This window comes from Prionailurus bengalensis, chromosome D4 (assembly GCF_016509475.1).
Source record: "Prionailurus bengalensis isolate Pbe53 chromosome D4, Fcat_Pben_1.1_paternal_pri, whole genome shotgun sequence".
NCBI lineage: Eukaryota > Metazoa > Chordata > Mammalia > Carnivora > Felidae > Prionailurus > Prionailurus bengalensis.
The window spans coordinates 8151658-8172330 of record NC_057359.1 but is presented as its reverse complement, the minus strand read 5'-3'; the positions used below and the strand labels follow the sequence as shown (position 1 = coordinate 8172330).

General features: G+C 47.2%; 1 pseudogene; it reads left to right on the top strand.

The window, feature by feature from the left end:
* Positions 1-7375: 7375 nt before the first annotated feature.
* Positions 7376-8093, top strand: LOC122475056 (annotated as a pseudogene).
* Positions 8094-20673: the final 12580 nt, after the last annotated feature.

Below are 20673 nucleotides of genomic sequence, written 5' to 3'. Positions count from 1 at the left end.
ATGGGTTCAAGCCCTGCCTGGGGCTCCGGGCTGGCAGTGTGGAGCCTGCTTGGGATTCTCTCTCTCTCCCTCTCTCTGCCCTTCCCCTGCTCTCGCGCTCTCTCTCTCTCTCTGTCTCAGTCTCTCTCTGTCAAAAATAAATAAGCAAACTTAAGAAAAATAAAAATAAAATTTATTTCCATTCCCCAACAGCCATAGTTCCATAGCATACGCATGAGGTCTGGCAATAGGAATAATATATGCAAATGTGCCTAGTAATACTAAGAACTCCACCAAGAATTTTATTAATGTTATTTTATATACCTTCACAAGGAAGGAAGGCACAAGGAGGCTGGCCATTGGCAGAAACAGCCCCAAACGGTCACCCGAGAGCCCGAGCCGCCCACAGGTTTGCTCTGCCCACGCCTCCTTAGCCCTTTCCGAGTGGGCGATGTTCAGCACTTTGCATTGACCTTCAGGAGTACCTGCCAATTATCTCCCCCAGGTACCAGCTAAGAGGGGCTGCGCTCTAGAGTAGCTGCAATCTTGCTCCTTAAAAATAGAAAACCACTTTAACTTGTGTAGGCTTAACACAAATGGGGACAGAGAACTACCTTGACCTTAGTACATTCGGATTTTTCCTCCTCCGTATCTTGAAACAATCTGGTTTTTTCTTCAAGTAAGAACCTGTTTCTCTGAACATCAGAAATGAAGTGGCCAGATAGCACATTTAATTGGTAAACCAATTATACACATAAATGAATAATTACTTTCCTAGTTTTTTAGGCATAGTACTACAATGGAGAGAAATCCTCAGCCTTGAGGATAATTTGATTTTTCAATTTGCAAATACCCCTTAGTGCACAAGCTAGAAGCCACCAAGTCACCAAAAACAAAGGAAATACAAATGCTTTTTAGACTTAAGGTCAGATGTTTGAGTTCGATTTGGAAAATGTGAAATAAAAATCTAAAGAGAATCTTTTTTGCGCTTTGTAGAATCACAAAAGATTTTAAAAGTTGTGTTGGGTAAGCATTCTGCTCGTTGATGATGGTTCGGTACATTGGGAAATTTCTTTGGAGGATAGCATCTATCAAACTTCAAACTATCTATCTCATTACTCAGCAATTCCACTTCTAAAAATGGACTACAGACTCAAAGCTCATGAGGAAGCCCGATTTTTAAGGTCAAAATCTAAGCAATCTTTACAAATTTCCTCTGAAATCCCTTCCATACCCCTTAAGCACAGCCTACCCTCTAGAGTTCGATTATAATCTGCATATAAGATATATGTAAATGTTAGAGATACATATGTAAAATGTAACTTTACAGTATTTCCAGCAACAAAGGATGATGAGACCACCGGTCACTCTATCTGCATTAAAAAGACAAAGCTGAGCTTATTGAGGATTGTAGTAAAATAAACAAAGGGGAATTATGCACAAGCACATTGCCTCTGCCTAACAGCAGATTGCCGAGTTTCCTTGGGTCGTTTTTGTTTCTGTTGGAAAGCACGGAGTTCGGGGCTTGGGGTTTTTCACAGGAGTGAGCAGACCCGATTTCAGCGGTGCTAGCCTGGCCACTTGATGGGTCGATGGGACGGATTGTCGGTTGGATACTGAGGCGAGTCTATTGGCCTGAGTCTTGTCCCTGATTGGCTGGCTTCCAGAAGGCCAGTTTGATTGCTTGGCTTGTAAAAACACGTTCACAAGGTCGATCCTTTGGTTTAAAATGAGTTCCGATGGCTCCTCATGATCATGGCTGCAGGGCAATCCACCTTTTCCAAAATTTGTGGCAGCTTTTTCATTACTAGTTGAACTCACACAAATGCCCTTCGCTGCAACTCCATTTCATAATCACGCAAGTGCAGATGTGTAGACAAGGATATTCGCTGTAAACAACTGGAACGAGGTGATTACATAATTTGGTAATTCTTCCTGTGGAGTACAACATAACTGGGTTTTTTTTAATGTTTATTTATTTTTGGAGGAGAGAGACAGAGCGTGAGTGGGAGAGGGGCAGAGAGAGAGGGAGACCCAGAATCCGAAGCAGGATCCAGGCTCTGAGCTGTCAGCACAGAGCCCGACGCGAGGCTCGAACTCACAGACTGTGAAATCATGACCTGAGCCAAAGTTGGATGCTTCACCGACTGAGCCACCCAGGCGCCCCAACATAACTGTTTTTAAGGAAGGAAGCTAGGTGTACTGATGCCCAACAATCTCCACGATGTGGTAGTGAGTGAAGAAAAAGCAAAGTCTGTGACAGGTGTTTACTATAGACACAGAACACTCTGGAAGGGGAAGAAAGAAACTGATAAAGAGTATTTGCCACAGGAGAGAGAAACCTGGAGCCCTTGGGTGGGGAGAATAGAGACCCTTTCATTAGAAAGTCAGCATTCATGGGGCGCTTGGGTGGCTCAGTCAGTTGAGCATCTGACTTCGGCTCAGGTCATGATCTCGCAGTCTGTGAGTTCGAGCCTCGCGTCAGGCTCTGTGCTGACAGCTCAGAGCCTGGAGCCTGCTTCCCATTCTGTGTCTCCCTCTCTCTCTGCCCCTCCCCTGCTCATGCTCTGTGTCTCTCTCTGTCAAAAATAAATAAAACATTAAAAAAAAAAAGTCAGCATTCAAAAGCGAGAAATCTTGGGCTCCAAATGCCATTCTCTTTCCACGTGGCCCACCAATCTCCTGTCCTGCACCTCATGGTTCAGACTGCTCACAGAAGGGCACCCCCAACACAGTCCATAAAGTGTCTTTAAGGACGCATCACATAACACCGTCAGCCCAAATCCCCCTCTTCTCTATTCATTCCTATTTGCTTTGTTCGATAGTTTGTTCGAGGTTTGGCAAGCCTGGGCGACCAGCCTACCTAGGGCTCATCCTGAGGCCAAACTGTCCTGCCGGGGGATCACACTTGGTGAGGAGCGGCGCTCCCAGCATGACCTGCGGCCCACAGGCAGCCGGAAGAAGGTGCTACAAGAACAAAATATTCGCACCGCTGTGTGTGTTTCCTCTCTTGGATGGGGGTGGGTGGATTAAGTAGGCGGATTTATACATTTGTATCTGACTCCCCACAGTGACCCAGGTACTCCACGGGTGCTGTGAAAAAGCAGAAACTACGTACCAGTAAAATGAAGCAAGTACAAGTCAGCAAGCCCGTGCATCCAGGGACAATTATTGTTAACATTTTGAGGCACATACTCCAGATATTTTTCTCTCTACCGCTACAGACGTTTAAATTTGCTTTTATTTTTATCTTTTTACATTTTTTTTAACATGTATTTATTTTTGAGAGACAGAGACAGAGCAGGAGCAGGGGAGGGGCTGGGAGAGGGGGAGACACAGAATCCGAAGCAGGCTCCGGGCTCCGAGCTGTCAGCACATGTTGGGCTCGATGTTGGGCTCGAACCCACAAACCGAGAGATCGTGCCCTGAGCCGAAGTCGGATGCTTAACAGACTGAGCCACCCAGGCACCCCTAAATTTGCTTTTTTAATTTATATGGGATTCAGTGGTATATCATAAAGGTTGAGGACTTTTTGTCATTTTGTTCCTAATCGTAGCAAAGGCTTCTTCATTGTGTGCATCTCACCCAGTGTCGGATGTGTGGTCCACCATGGGGCTCCCTCATTTGCATTTAGCTACTTCATTACAACCTTTCTCTGTGGCCGGGTGCTTTCACCCAAGAAAGAATTCACTGAAGACTGAGGCAAACAGACATTTATTTGGGCAATTAGAATTGCAATTCAGAAGACACAGATTTAGGTAGAAGCTCGGATACCGTTCCCAGAGAGACAAAGAGGGGGCAAAGTTACGAAGGAGAAAGATTAGGGTGCGGTTCTCATTTATGTTCTGCTATGCAGAAGAAACGGAAACTGGGTGCCCTGGGATTGGTTGGGTCAATATGCACAGGCTGGCTTGAAGCCTGTTGAACCGGATTAGAGGCTTTTGAAGTGAAGACCGCAGATGACCCCAAGTGCCTTGGTGACGGGGGCAGGGGCTTCAGTCCAGGCTGAGGGCTTGTGGCCAGCTGTGAAGTTCAAAAAGTTCATATTTCCTCCCATGAAGATATGCATAAGTTTCTCCTCCCTTATGGCCTACAGATGCTATCTTATCTTGTTTTACTTTATTTTTCAAGTTTATTTATTTATTTTGAGGAGTAGGGGGCAGGGGGAGAGGGAGAGGAGAATCCCAAGCAGGCTTTGCACCATCAGCGCAGAGCCTGATGCAGGGATTGGACCCATGAACTGTGAGATCGTGACCTGACCCCAAATCAAGAGTCGGATGTCTGAGCCACCCGGGTGCCCCGGGGCAGACCCTATTTTAGAAGACGCTCTCTCAGCTAGGCTTGCCCATTCCAGTTTGAAATCTCTTTTTATGGTGCCCTCTGATGGAGGAGTTTTGTTGTGGTAGCTGTTTATAACGTAGGCAGGAGTCTAGGTGGGTATCTGTGCTCTGGAGAGTGGCATCTGATTGCTATTCAAAGAAGACTCCCTTGGTCTTGAAAATATCATCCGTGCAGGCCCTCTGGTGACCCAGATGAAAACAAGAGCCACCGTGTTTTGTTTCGGACTGAGAAGTTACCTTCAGTGTTGTCAACGGACTTGAGAGAGGCAGGCATCTAGTTCCACATTATACATTCTGTGGTGGCTTCAGTTCGATTGTTCTAGACAGAGGCGAAGTTTGCCCTACCAAATCAGGCTTCAGTCTGAACGGTGGCTAGATTCGGCTGCTCAGGCTGCCGTGCTAAAACGCCACAGGCTGGGCGGACAAAGGAAATGTATTTTCTCACAGTTCTGGAGGCTAGCAGTCCAAGATCAAGGTTCCAGCTGATGTGATGTCTGATGAGGACTCTCCTCCTGGCTCATAGATGGCCACCTCCTTGGGGCCACGTCCTCACATGGCTTTTTCTTCAGTGTATGCACGTGGGCAGAGACAGCAAGGGAGCTCGCTTGGTATCTTTGAAAGAAGACTTTGGCTGTCTCCATTTTGACCTGAAACTTTTTAGCTGGGTTCTTCTCTCCAGCGTGTCACCTGCCCCAGGCGGAAGAACCAACACGAACCTCTCAAGCGATGAGGACTGCCCTGAGCCAGCAACACCAGCCCCGACTGGCTGCACGGCAAGCATCGATTTGACCTTCGCTGCCTACCTGCTTGCACCCGACCTGCCCACCTCTGTCCCACATGTTCCTTATACAAACCTGGAAGTATCTTCGGCATTCTGGAAAGACAGTCTTTGACAGGTGAGTCGCCCGTCTTCCGGGGGCCCGGCCTCGCCTTTGGATTTTGTCAGCAGCAGGTGGCCAAATCTGGTCTGTTTGGGCCCCTCCCCCACCCACCCACCCAGGGGTGTTCTTGCACCCCTGCTCTGCAGCTGTATCTTTTTTTACAAGGGCATTAATCCTATCAGAGGAGGGCCCCACTCTTAGGACTTCATTTAACCTGAATGACTTCCTGAGAGGCCCCATCTCCACATACAGCCATACTGGGCAAAGGACACAGACCTCCAGTCCAGAAAAGCCCGGATGCCCGCCTGATGGTGGCATTTAAGACTGACTAGCCCTTGGGGGGGGGGTAATGTTAACCTGTCCGGGGGCCTTGCCCGGATAAGGGAGATTATGCTCTGAGAGCGGACATAAAGCTCCTCACAAAATTGGAGGGGGTTCTTCCCACCTGTCATGGTCGGGGAGAAGCAGCCGTGTAAGGCAGCAAAGTAGCAGTGAAGCCTTTATTTTCTACAAGCCCCTCAGCACCTGGGGTCATGCTGGGTGCTGAACAAGGGTTTGGGGCGTTACAACCACGGTGAAGGGCTCCGGTTCCCAGTCAGCCGAATGCAAATCCCAACAGCACCTCTTATCTGCTGTCTAGGGACTGTCCCCCGGAGCCCGGCACAACAATTATCTATGCGCGTCATGACACGAAAGGAATTAGGAACCACTAAATGAGTTTCCTCGTCTCTAAAAGGGAGCTTAGCACTTAGCGTGGCCCCAATTGGTTCACTGGCTTCCTCCATCTTTTCCGCTAAGTGTTAAGTCTACCCGGACCTCAGTTTCGTCATCATTCTATGACGATGAAAAAAGGGAGTTAGACCAAATCACAGCCGGAGTTCTTTTTAACCCCGCAATGCTGCCACAATCACGGGTATTGAAGAGAAACCATCTTTCCACCGTGTTTAGGCGAACGTGTCAGAAACGCTTTTATCACCCACCCCCAATATAGGGGGCAGCAAACGGACAGCCAGGGCCAGCGTCCCCTGTACAACAGAGAGGGTCCACCATGAGTTTATAACCTCATAAGTGATTGACCAGAGGTTAAAAAAAAAAAAAAATTTGAATTGTTACTAACTCTAGGACCAGCTAGGTTTCATGACTACTCAGATTGTTCACGCATTCACTCACTGTTCTGCAGTGATATATGGGCCTTTACAAAAGGCCAAATTACTTGGGCACCTGGTGGCTCAGTTGGTCAAGCGTCCGACTCTTGATTTCTACTCAAGTCACGATCTCAAAGTCTTAAGATTGAGCCCCGTGTCGGGCTCCGCGCTGGATGTGGAACCTGTTTAAGAGTCTCCTTCGCCCTATTCCTCTGCCCCTCCCCTGCTCACGTGTGTGTGCTGTCCTTCACCCTCTCTAAAAAACAAGTCCAAATTCCTTGACCCGCTGATGCTTACAGTGGAGGAAGTAGTCAATAAACAAATAAACAATACAGAATACGGATGTACAAAGTACTATGGGATAAATGAAACAGTGTGAGGGAGATGGGGAATGCCAGTAACACTAGATGGATTCTCTGATGACATCTGAGTGGAGACTGAAGGTGGGTGACAGTCATAGTGTCCCAGACAGTATCAGGGGAATAGGTTCCATGACAAATCTTAACGTCCACAGGATTAGCACTTATAATTTAAAAGACACTAAGAAGAGGGGCGCCTGGGTGGCTCAGTTGGTTAAGCGTCCGACTCCTGATTTTGGCTCAGGTCATGATCTCACAGTTGGTGAGTTTGAGCCCCATGTCAGGCTCTGTGCTGACAGGGTGGAGCCTCCTTGGGATTCTTTCCCCTCTCTCTGCCCCTCCCCCGCTTACACTTTCTCTCTCTCAAAAGTTAATAGAACTTTTTTAAAAAGACCCTAAGAATACACATACACATTTCCTACCTATGAGTAAAGTTTAAATAATACTAAAATAAAACAGACGTTGAAACACCCACCACCCACCTTGCTAAAAAATATTGGCCAGTAACTAAGAGAACCCTCACACCAGTCTTTAATGTTTACATTATTTTGTGAAAGAAGTTTTAAAGAAGAATGTTAGAGGGCAAGAGAGAAATAGTCAAGTTATATTGCTAAATGAAAGAGGCAGGTGAAAAACAGCCTTTACAGCTTCTGTTCAGGCCAGAACCCAAGATGGCCACACTCTTGTTGAGAAAAAATGGTGATCATCGCTTCCGTGCCTACTTTAGTCCTTGACTCTGTATCAGAAATGCTGTTCCTTTGGAAACCACAGCCAAAAAAAAATAGATGGAGCGGTTCTGGAATAAGAGCACAGGATCAAACGGTCCTTTGTCTCCCCATATCACTTTCCCCAGCTGGTCTCTTCCCATGGTGATGCCTTACTGCCACAGCGGCCAGGAGAATGGCCTTGTTTGCAGGGGTCTCTCTTTGGCTTATCAGCTCTTTTGCTGATATGAGTATCATTTGGAGCTTGTGAGGTCCCTGTGTCTGGGGAAGCACTGATACACACGGCCAAGTTCGCATCCATTTTCCCTCTTATGCATCATAGCTGGATGAGATCAGACACCCGATGTTGGACCCAGAAAAAGACCTAAAGCTACCCCAACTATACAAGTCTGGAACCGCTATCTTTTTTAAACATTATTTTAATGTTTATTTATTTTTGAGAGAGAGAGAGAGCAGGGGAAGGAGAGAGAGAGAGGGGGAGAGAGAGAATCTCAAGCAGTCTCTGTGCTGTCAGCGCAGAGCCCAGTTTGGGGCTTGAACGCACAAACCATGAGCTCATGACCTGAGCTGGAGTCAGACACCCAACGGACTGAGCCACCCAGCCGGCCCCAGAACGGTCGTCTCGATGACCATGTTATGCTCTGTAGGACCGGCCGCTATGTAAAGAGCTGAAGATTCTAACATCTTCTCCTTACAGATTATGGCACTGACCTGTCTCCTGCCTGTCCCTCTCATCTGTAGCTAGGGCAGAGCTCTCCTGGTCTGTGTAGACCTTTTGTGCTTGTGGATCCCCTTGAGGCTCAGCATCAGGAAAGTGCCTTCTAGAAGCCACAGTGGTGGAATAGGGTCCAGTTTCCCCTTGCTTCTCAAGATGGTGATGGGGTTCAGACTGTGCCAAGATAAGGTACCTTGACATACTGAGTATTTTCAGCTGAAGAAATGTGAGAAACAGCCCTCACTACTGGTGAGGAAGATAGGAAGGCAGAAGCTTGCCCAGTACACATAACATGCAAATGGCAGGCGGAGGGCCATGACTTGACATTTGGCCGCCATCTTAACAGGCATGCTGGCAGACATTTTCTTCTTTATCCCACTACACTAATCCTGTAGATTTGACACTCGTTATATCTAAGGAAGCCATCTGTTAGAAACGGGTTTTTGTTCCTCCCATGACACATACAGTCCAGGAATCAGCTTCATGGTTCTCTACCCTTGACCTGGATGTTTGATAGTAAACATATGTAGAGTTTTTCTCTGAAGTTGACTATGTTGTATAGGTGGAGAACGATTCTGGAATCGTCGAGAGAGGTAAACTATGACTTTGGAAAAAACAAAGGAAGTACATATAAGGGATAAATTTGAACAAACATTTCCTGAATGATACCATAATAATTACGAATCATGGTTTTCTTTTACAAGCAAAATTACAATACACTAATGTATCAATTGTAACATATAGTTTTGAAGGTAGCGAGTGGAGTTAAATTGTTCTAAGGCCCATGTGTTATCTAGAAAGCAAGTACAAGTATTGACACTTTTTAAATCTTGACTCTCTGTATATAATAATGATAATATACAAAAGTGCCTCAGTGGCTCAGTTGGTTAAGTGTCTGTCTCTTGATTTCCACTCAGGTCATGATCTCGTGGTTCATGGGATCAAGCCCCACGTCAGGCTCTGTGCTGACAGTGCGTACCCTGCTTGGGGTCCTCCCTCCCCCCCCCCTCTCTGCCCCTCCCCTGCTTTCTCTCTCTCTTCTCTCAAAATAAATAAGTAAACTTAAAACACCAAATAACGTATATTACATATCATACCATGTGCTATAATACATACTATTTCTTTCAAGAACCAATAAAAGAATAGCAAAAGAGCACATAACTTTCTTAACCAGCAGAAAGGAAGATGGAATGATAGAAATGAGCCAGTCCAACTGAAGGGACAAACCAAGAGAAAAAACACAGGATGGGGAGGGCAAATATAAGGGTCAAATAAGATGGTGGAGGAAACCTAATGAAGTCAGCAATTGTACCAACTGGAAACAGTCCCCATGCTCCAGCCGGCAGGAAAAAACACTGTGTCTGAAAACTCCAACTTCAATCTATTTACGAGAAAAACATCTAAAACATTAAAATACATAAAAGTAGGAGGTAAAATGATGACAAAAGGGTAAGCCCCAAAACACTGGTGTATCTACATCAATTTCAGACCAGAAAGATTCCCGAGCAAAATGGTGCACGGAAGATGCGCGGTCACTTCGTGACGGTGAAAGACCCAGTCCCCAAAGCGGAGAAAACGATTGTAAGTGGCTGCACGCAGAACAACATTGCCTATAAATTAATTCATTAAATAATCATAGAATGACTGTAAGGGGAAATTGACAGTCGGAGGGAGGGATGAAAATTCACTTGAGTCCCGTACAGAACCAGCAGACAAAATGTGCCAGGACGGATACTGAAAACACAAACGATCAGCTACCAACTTGCGCAAAATCTGTGTGCACTGCTGACTACCACACATTTTTGACGGCATGCACGCTACTGGGGGAAACCGACTATGTACCAGGTCACAAAGTAAACCTACGCAAGTCTCGAAAGATGGAAATCCTACAGAATTATTCACTGACAGCAATGTAACGAAGGGAAAAGCAATCGCAACATGACAACCCGAAAAAGCTCGTACCTGGGGACAATATGACGCAGACTTCCAAGCTGTCCATGGGTTAATCAGGAAATGATCATAAACTAAACAATGTTTAGAAAGGAATGACGACACACACATATCAAAATGTCCCTGAATATCTTTATGCCAAGAGAGTGAAAGACTTAGACAAAATGGAAAATTTCCTTAAAAAAAAACAAAAACAAAAAACTTACCAAAACCGATTTACAAAAGAATTAAAACCCTGAGTCATAACATAACCATTAAATAAATTGAGCCAGTCATTTAAAATCTCCCCCAAAAGAATGGGGGTATCTGGGTGGCTTAGTCAGTTAAGCGCCCGGTCATGATCTCACAGTTCATGAGTTTGAGCCCCACATCGGGTTCCACGCTGATGGTGCAGAGCCTGCTGGGGATTCTCTCTCTCCCTCCCTCTCTATGCCCCTTCCACATGTGTGCTCTCTCTCTCGCTCTCTCTCTTCTTTCTAAAATAAATTAATAAACTTTAAAAAATAAAAAAAATAAAAAAATAAAATAAAATCTTCCTTGAAAGGAAACTCTAGGTCCAGGCGGCTTCGTTGGTTAAGTCTACCAAGCATTCCAGAAACAAATTTAAAAAACAAGATAGGGGGAGTGACGGAGCAGCATTACTAAAAGAAAACATATCTGGGAAATACATATAGAGAAGAAAGACAGAAGTTAGTATTTGAGTTCCTGTACCGCACCTGAGAGGCCCTTCAAAAGAGTTCCTTATTTGCTTTCCTAGCAGTCCAGAAGGCAAGACTGGAATCCCAGGGAAAAATCATTCCCCTCCAGCATAATTATAGCCAGGACCGACCAAGCCTATCCCCCTGAGCTGCCACGGGGACGGTGGGAGAGGGCTGCAGACCCCCCACAAGCGTGTCCCCCCACGCCCGACCTCCTACAGAGTTCACCGGGGGGGGGGGGGGGGGGGGGGGGGCTTGAACTCGTGTGTTAGCTCATTTAATCCTCACACACCACTGTGCTGTGGGTCCCGTTCGTAGCTTGATTTTACAGATGATGAAACTGCCCTTCAGAAAAGTGACTTTCCTGGTCACATAGTTAGCAGACGGCGTGGCCGGATCGGAAGACAGGCCGCTGGGAAACTCAAACCCTTCACTCTTCCGCAACGATAATCCGACGGCGCTCAGCCTCCCAGCGAGATCCGTCGGGGGTGTTGGCCTGCCCACAGCCCGCCCCGTCCTGGGCACAGACAGACCAGGGCTGACTGCTTCAGACCAGCACACGGTGCGAGGATGGACCTTGGAGAGTCGTTGACAGAATGCCCACACGACGAGGCACGTGCCCTCGTGCGACCTCAGGTGGCCAGCGGTTACACGGAACAGGTGTTCGCAATTTCACTCGACAAATATTTATTATCTCCATAAAACAGGGCTCAATCATGGCAACGATCCTACAGGGGCCTGGGGATCACTCAACGAGTCAATGTATGTCACCCACCGCGAAACACACGGGCAGCGTCTTCTCAAGACTCTCGGACCTTTCTATCACGGCCAGCCGGGTTCCGAGGCTTCTTGGTCTCTATTGTCTGCATCGCATGCGGCGTCCGTCTGTCCAGCCCCGCCTGCGTCTTCCATGCCGAGGGGCACTGGCCACCCGTCACGAAGAACACCCAGATTTCACGGTGTTTGCTCCTTTCAGATCAGAAACATCCCGCCTCTGAAAGGAGGGCCGGAGGTTGATCAATTCAATTACCGAGCGTACACTTCTCCCCAGGGCTCTTGGCTCTGGCTTCGTCACCCGGAGCTAAGGAGCTGCCAGGTGCCTTCTGGAATAAATTTCCCATCCAGACACACTACCCTCCCTCCCCTGAGAGCTACCGGGTTCGGCACTTTGATTCCTCGGGGATTTTGCTGCACGAATCAGTCCGGTGTGTAACACCACGTCCAGGACCGTGAGTCCTGCTTTCCACACGTTTCCTATTTTTATCTTCTGCTTGCGTGTGGTGGGGTTTTAAAACAGAGGGTGGTTCCCCTGAACCTGTGTTTTCAAATCCATTCTTAGCTTGAAAGACAAGAATTGTGAAGTCAAATGTAAACAGCAACCTGCTCGTAAGCCCACGACCGAGCTGCTCCCAGGGAGCACGGACAGGCCAGGGCACTAGGGTCACCGGGATGGCAGGATGGTGATGGGCCCCCTCCCTGCCACCGCCTCCTGCCGGTCCTTCAGTCCTGAGCGAGAACATCAGAGGGCCCAGGGGGCCGGGGCCCCTGACACGTACTGGACTGGAAGCCACAGACAAAATAATGTAACGGATTCAGCTCCCGGTAAATCCGAGCTCCGAACTAAAATGAATGAAAATTTTGGAATGTGCTGAATTTGAGAGAGAGGATGTGCCGGGGACAGGAACATCGACTCACCGCTCGGACCTAGGAGTTTTCGCGTCGGGCACACACGACCCAGAAACTCAACTCTGTCCCCAAAGTATTTTTTAAAGTCTCCATTTCCACCTCCTCTTCTGTGGTTAGCAGTCAACTGAATGGCTGTTACCGTTTGAAAGGAGGATTCGTTTGGGAGGAAGGGCTGTTTTTACTTCATACACATCCATTGGATTTTGCTTTGCTATTTTATGAAAAAGGGTCCAGTTTCCCTAACTCCTAATGAATCCTCCTTGGACCACACCCAGGTGAGCTCCGTTACTCCACAGAAAAGCAGATGATGGATGGTGGTGCTCTAGAATATTCTAGGTTCTCCCAGCAGAGCATGACTCACAGGTATATTCTCCCCCAGAAGCCACCCTGGAAAAGCAGATGTTAGGACTGAAATATCTACAGAGTATTATCAAGAAATTGGGCCTCTAAAACATATATGGGGGCGCCTGGGTGGCTCAGTCAGTTAAGCGTCCGACCTCAGCTGAGGTCATGATCTTGTAGTTCGTGGCTTCGAGCCCTGTGTCGGGCTCTGTGCTGACAGCTCAGAGCCTGGAGCCTGCTTCCGATTCTGTGTCTTGCTCTCTCTCTGCCCCTCTCCCACTCATGCTCTGCCTCTCTCTCTCTCAATAATAAATACACATTAAAAAAAAAAAATATATATATAGAAACGTTCTAGTGCCAGAATACACAGTTGAATAAAAGCCAGAAGTTGAGCAGTGGGATCAAAAGGGAGGGCAGACAGTCAGTATGGACACCCCCAGGGGCCCCGTCACTGAGAACCAGCAAGGTCAGGGACACCTAGAGGAGTGGGGTGGACAAGCCCTGGGAGAGTCCCTCTCTAGCTCTCTTCATGCGTATGACACTGCTGAGCAAAGCGCTTCTAGGCAAGAGTGTGACTGTCGCTGTTTCCCTGGTCCTGAGCTGTGTGGCCTTTGGAATTCTGCAAATCATCCAGGATGGCCACACGGCATCCCAAGTTTAACTGTCTGGGATAGGGCATCGCAAAGCGAGAGCATACCTACCCAGCAGGTAAGCCATTCTATTTCTGCGGGGCAAACGGGGTGATTTCCTGCCCAAAACATCTGCTGATTTCAGGGCTTCCCCTGGACATAGTCTGTGGTCTTCGTTTGCTGTTGAGACAAGACATGACACCGAGGCCTCCGAATTCTAAAGCTCGCCCGGCTGCTCGTCTCACACACAGCACCTGTCTGTGGATGCTAATGGTCTGCATAGCCATTCGGGCAAAGGGCAAAACCATTGGACCCCACAGACCAGTGAGAAACACTTCCACCGCATAGGGACCGCTTGTAAATCTGGGAGGCTTTCCAAAATTTCCTGTCATAGACGGTATCCTTTGCCGTTAACTGACCAGGCACTCAGAGAGTTTTAAAAAAGAAGATTCTTGGGATTGCTTTGTTCGCTCAGATCAACCGCAGCAAATAGATCCTTTAGTGATAAGATATAAGAAATCAGGTTGGCAGTATTCACTCGTGAGCACTGAAGCAGGAACGTTTCAGGGCTGCTGCTGGTTCAAGACATCATTAAATAATGGGGTTAAAAGGGTAGCTGCATTTGGGGTGCCTTTCGATACGAATGCGTAAGTTAAGACATCGTTAAAGAAGAAGTCAAGTGCTTCCCAGGAGGTTTAGAAAACCGTTGGGGCGATTTGAGATTTTAAGTCACGATGCTCTGCTCACCAGCTGATCTAGACCCAGACTAGTTTTAACGGGTGTGTGTGTGTGTGTGTGTGTGTGTGTGTGTGTTTTCATCAGCTCTGTAAATTCTCTCAAACAAATGCGCAGATCACCGCTACACGGATCAAGAAAGCGAATGTTGTTAGCCTCCAAAAGCCTTGGGCTTTTTCTCAATTGCAAATGTTTTCTCCTCTCCAAAGGTAAACAATGTATTACAATATGCTTCTTCCTGCTTTTGAACTTAAACAGAAAAAATGTAACATATTTTCCTCCATGTTTGGCTTCTTTCGCGCATGTCATGTTTGTGAGGTTTACCGTGTTGTGGCTTGTATTTGCTTTAATTTACTAACGTGTGGTTTTTCGTTATACGCGTAGCCTGTGATTTCCTTCTTCTTTCATTTGAAGGAAACGGGTTGTTTTCAGTTTGGTGAGATTATGAGTCATCTTTCGCAGCAGAGGACTTAAAAAATTTTTTTTTCATACTTTAAGGAACAGTCCCCTTCACAGACATAATGAGCTGTTCTGAGAATATGCAGGTATGTTTAATGGGCTACAATTAAAATGACAGCGTTGCAATAATATGGTAATGTAACTGCTTAGCATTGTATTTCCAATTCATATTCCATGGTTAATTTAAGAATAATTACTTGGGACATAATACCAAAGTGCCTATACAATTGATACAGCAATTGTTCGAGAATGTTCCTAATAATCAATTATCATCTTGCTGAGTAATCGTTTTGCCAGATTTTTGAGGATATTTTCAAGTGTTCATTTCTCTGCCTGTGAAACGACAAGAGGTCCTAGGTCAAATATAAGTTGCTTTTGAGGGGAGCCTGGGTGGCTCAGTCGGCTAAGCGTCCGACTTCGGCTCAGGCCGTGATCTCGCGGTCCGTGAGTTCGAGCCCCGCATGGGGCCCTGTGCTGACAGCGCGGAGCCCGGAGCCTGCTTCCGATTCTGCGTCTCCCTCTCTCTCTCTGCCCCTCCCCTGCTCACGCTCTGTCTCTCTCTCTCTCTCTCTCAAAAATAAATACACATTAAATTGCTTTTGAGACAGGGAAACTGAAGGGACCCCATGAAAGAAAAAGCTGTTTTGTTTTTTTTGTTGTTGTTTTTTCCTTTGCTTCTTACCCGGCTTCTATCCTTGCTAGGACCTGCACCCTGCCCCACCCGACAGGTGCCTCAGAACGCAGACAGTGTGGAACCTCCTTGTAAGGGACAAGGAATTCTCGAGAACAGATAACATCTAATGAAGGACCAGGTGAGAATGATGGGAGGCCACGATCACACGTGGATTCCAGCCCACAGGTGCTGGACATCTTGACACTGAGACTCCGGGTCAGGGAATAAGTGACTTATGATCGACACCTGGACCTTGTTGTTCTGACCGGTTCCTGGATGCCTGAGAGGACACGTCCGCCACACCACAACTGTCAGTAAAAACCCCAGACCCCGAATAAAGACAGAACCCTATCTTTTTCCTTTCCAAGTGTCCCAGATGCTGTGTTCCTCTTTATATATTTTCAATAAACTCTGCTCTTACATCCTGATGGCTCACGTTCGATTCCCATCCTGCATGAAGCCAAGGACCCTCCAGGCTGAATCTGCGGGAGCCCCTCTGGGTCCTCTGACTCCAGACTCCACTTGCCTGCATCCCTTTTACAACTTTTTTTTTCCCCAGTTAATTGTTTTCTAGCGATTGGATTCAGAGCCACTAAAGGAATTAGAAACTGGTTTAAGCATTCACAGTAGAGTTTCGCAAGGTGCTCCGAAACATTTTTGCCACGTATGAGCCCCCAAACTTGGCTTCTAGAAACGTGTGTAGAGAATATATGTGTATGGGAAAATCAAAATAAATGCCCATGTTCAAGGTGCATCATTAAGAATTATTCGTAAGAGCGGAAACAATATCAACCTTAAATCGTATAATCACTAGGCATAACCTTACTACCGGTTTCTTAATTCATGCCACAAATATTTGCTGACGGAATGGTGTGCAAAGGGCCGAGCTCATGGGAATTCTGTAGTGATCCGGACGGAAAGGTCTCTGGGCTTCAGGGCCAAGATGGCAGCTGGGAAGATTCTGAGCTCACCTCCCTCCCACAGACACAGGGGAACGCCAGCTCCTTATGGAAGCTTCCTCTGGCAGGTCGGGGGGGGGGGGAACAAAACCCCTAAAACCTGGCTGAGCAACTCCTACAGCTCCACCCCCCGAGAGGGACGCCACATGGAAGCCGGGAGGAGAGGCTGGGCCACGGCCTGGCCGTGAACCTCACCCCTGGCTCAGGGAGGAGCACCAGGCGGGAAGTGGAAACCCAGCCCTTGTGCCTGGGGAGCCAGGGGGTCATACCCCACATCGGGAACCCTGACTTTAACCACCTGCACCTAAGAGGTGAGCCCCCCTCCCCCCCAGATAGCTAAAACATTTGGAAACCCATACGGGGCTCGTGTCTTGGAGACCTCCTTAAGGACCGGCCGGTGGACTTACCAGCCCGGGGCTCAGCGCAGCGGCCCCCCATCCCGTCCAGGCTTGACGTGAGAAAGGCTCCTCTGCTTCTAGTAAAGCATGTCGGCCTGCGGAGCCATCGGGTTGACCACGCACGTCTCAGGCCGGGGCGCTCTCTGCACCTGCAGCGACGGGACTGGAGGCCGCCATCTTTGTTTCTACCACGGTGGGTCGTGCGGTCCTTGTGCCAGCAGGTGCCGGCCTCACGCCCTCCCCCGGAGGGAGCTTTCTCTCTCGCGTCTGGTGCCTCAGCGCCTGAAGCCGCTGCCCAAGGGGTGATGCCCTTGATCCTGGCCCAGCAGGCCGGGAAGGGCTTGCATTCCTAGGTCTGTGGGACTGTGACAATCAGAGAGACAGTTCTTGGCAGCCGCCCCCCAGGGCACTGCATGCGACAGCAGACTAACACACACCCCAGTCGTTTGGGGAGGGAAGCTCATTGGCTTGTCAAGGGGCTTTGGCCTGAGGGGCACGCCTCTGGTTTGGGACACTCCTTGGGGGCCCTGGGGGGGGGGCTGCAGCTGGCCACTGTCACCCAGGAGGGAGCCTGTACCCTTGCCTGGCAACCCTGAATTTTAAAGTGGCCACCAGGGCACCCCGAAGTGCCCCGGATCTGGTGGCCAGCAGGGCAGAGGCTCAAGACTCCCCCAGGACTGTAACCAGTGGAGAAAGACAGCCACCACCCCCAGGGCACAGCAAGAGAGGCAGGCATCGCATTAAAGACAGAGAGGCCCCTGAAATGATGAAGTTTGGGATTATCAAGGGAGACAGACATTAAGTAAATATCCTTCCAAATATGTAGTTAGTGTTAAAAGTGGTGAGCGCTCTACACACACACGGGTTCAACACCTTGAGTTTGGAGAGCTCTTTACATCTTTTGGATACAAGTCCTTTACCAGACGTATGCTTTGTAAATATTTTCTCCCAAGTCTGTGGCGTCAGGGGCTGCGAAGGGTCTGATGTTTTTTTCCTGCCGGCAAAGTAGCATGTGAGCCTTCTAAGATGTCCAAGATATTAGCCTTCCCAGATTTCCACGATATTGGCAGGACACACAAGGCTCCGGGGCTGGAGAGAAAGGACTTTGGAGCCTCATATTTGCCTGTTTCCTTAGCTCCCAACCCTCTACCCCCAGGACCCAGGAGGGTTGTGGAAAGACCCGGGCAGGTACTGCTGCGCACACGGTGGGTTTGTGTTGCACCTGAGACCCCAGTCTTTTAAAGAGGGCTGGTAGCAAGGCCGCCCAAACTTTGCCCTGGAGAAGATACTCTTTATTACACTGTCAGGAAGCAAATGTGCCCTCTGCCCCGGAGGGAGCCTTTCTCGCTTTTTGCTAGATCTATCCTTTAAAAAACAGTCCAGAACAAAAGTGGTTAATGCGTTTGCTCCAAACACATGCCGAAAAATGAGAGACCCGAGGAAAACCTCTTCCCCGGAATTATTTTTTTCACTCTCTTAAGCTGCATCTTTTGAAGAGCAGAAAATTTATTTTTGATAAAGTCTAATGTATCAGTTTGATTTTTGTATGCATCATCCTTGGAGTCATGGCTAAGATAGCCCTGCCTGACCCAAGATCTCAAAGAGTTTCCTGATGTTACCTTCTAAAAGGTTTATAGTTTTAGGTTTTATCTTTACGTTTATGGTCCTTTTTTTTTTTTTTTTAAGTTTATTTATTTTTGGGACAGAGACAGAGCATGAATGGGGGAGGGCCAGAGAGAGAAGGAGACACAGAATCTGAAACAGGCTCCAGGCTCTGAGCTGTCAGCACAGAGCCTGACGCGGGGCTCGAACTCTCAGAATGCGAGATCATGACCTGAGCCAAAGTTGGACGCTCAACCAACTGAGCCACCCAGGCGCCCCAGGTTTATGGTCCTTTAGAGTTCATTTTTGTATATGGTGTGATCAAACTTTATTTTATTTTATTTAAAAAAAAATTTTTTTTTTCAACGTTTATTTATTTTTGGGACAGAGAGAGACAGAGCATGAACGGGGGAGGGGCAGAGAGAGAGGGAGACACAGAATCGGAAACAGGTTCCAGGCTCTGAGCCATCAGCCCAGAGCCCGACGCGGGGCTCGAACTCACAGACCGAGAGATCGTGACCTGGCTGAAGTCGGACGCTTAACCGACTGCGCCACCCAGGCGCCCCCAAACTTTTTTTTTTAAACCGATGGTATCTTTTTGAAAGATTCTCCATCAAATTGCCTATGTACATTTGTCAAAACCCAGTGGTCCATAAACGTGTGGCTCCATTTCCACACTCAATATTCTTTTCCATTGATCTATGTGATAGAGCGTATTGATCGACTTCAAGTCCAATATCGCACTATCTTGATGCGCACGGTGTATAAGAGCCTTGCGTTCAGGTATGGGTAGTTCTCCAACTTGGTTCTTCTTTTTCAAAGCTGTTTTAGCTTATACTCCATCCTTTGCATTCCCATATGAATTATAAAATCAGCTTGTCATGGTCTATGAGAAGCTTGCTGGGATTCTGATTAGATTGTGTTGACTCTATACATTAAACTGGGGAGAATTAACATCTCAGCAATATTGGGTCTTCTGCTTCTTGAACACAGTGTATCTCTCATTTATTCAAGTCTGGAGTTCCCCTGAGAGATGTTTTGTAGTTTTTAGTGTACATGTGTTTCACCTCTTCTATCAGATTTATTACTAATTATTCCATAGAGTTTCCATTTTCTTTCTTTCCTTCTTTTTTGCTTTCAACCTCTGGGAGCCTTTTTTCTTGTACACAGTATAAGAGATCTGTTCTCTTTAAAAGAATCCTGGTTGACAACCTTTTCCTTTTAATTGCACTAACAGTGAACTCATATTTACTTTAATTCCAAATATATTTTCGTTCAGACAACTTGGACACAGCTTCCCATCTGCCCAGGCACACATGGGATACTTTTTAATCTTAGGGCCAGCAGGAAGCAATGAAAACCAGGTCTCATCAGGATTGGGAAGCTACGTCTAAGCTATGTGTAAGGTCCATCAGTCTAAGCGCTCGGACATCCAGTCCCTGTAAGGGGAAGCAGACTCCTCCTCCTGGTCCAGAGGTGGCTTCAGAAAGAAGCAGGCCAGAATCAAGAGTGTCCTCCTCCTCCCTTCCCCTGATTTCAAATATTATCCTCTGCAATATGGCAGCCATGTTATTCATTTTGGTGTTCCATGAAAAATAATCTGTGCTTCAGCCAAATGATGAATGGCAAATTTCTACACACATTACTTTTAGACCATAATGGAAGGAAAACATTGGGTGGGTTGAATTGAATCCGCTAATGACAACCAGTGATATTTCTCAGGCTGGGTTCAAGTCTTGAAATGTCCAAGTTCCAAAAGAGAAGGAAGAACTATTGAAAGACCTCTGGTGGGAAGAATATCGTAACCAAACGACGTGCAGTAATTACAGGATATATTTGAAAGACCTCAGAGTTTTGAGAGAAACCAAGTACAAAAATAAGGCAGGAAAGTGGGAACTCTGCTTTTAGCACAAAAGTTCCCAATATTTCACAAGTGTTTATGCAACGCAAAAAGGCCCAAAGGGGTCAGATCCATTTTCTTCCTAGCATAGTAGTGTCTCTCACACGGGCTACAATTCTGTCTGCCTTTCTCTCATGTGCTTATTAAGTAACGCCATTTGGTACATTTCTGTGTTACTGGATTAAATGTCCATATCAGAATGATTTTCGTGCTTCTGTGGGCTAAGATGTCAATATTTTTGGTTTAGAAGTAACTTTGTACTATGACTTGAAAACATCACGCTGATTTCCCAAAGGCTGTTGTGTGTCTTGCATTTTTCTCTTTTCCTTTTTTTTTTTTTTTTTGAGAGAGAGAGAGAGACAGAGAAAGAAAGAAAGGCAGGGAAAGAAAGAGGGGGAGAGAATCTTAAGCAGACTCCATGCTGAGGCTCCGTGCGGAGCTCGATCTTATGACCCTGGGATCATGACCTGAGAGCTGAATTCAAGAGTCAGATGCTCA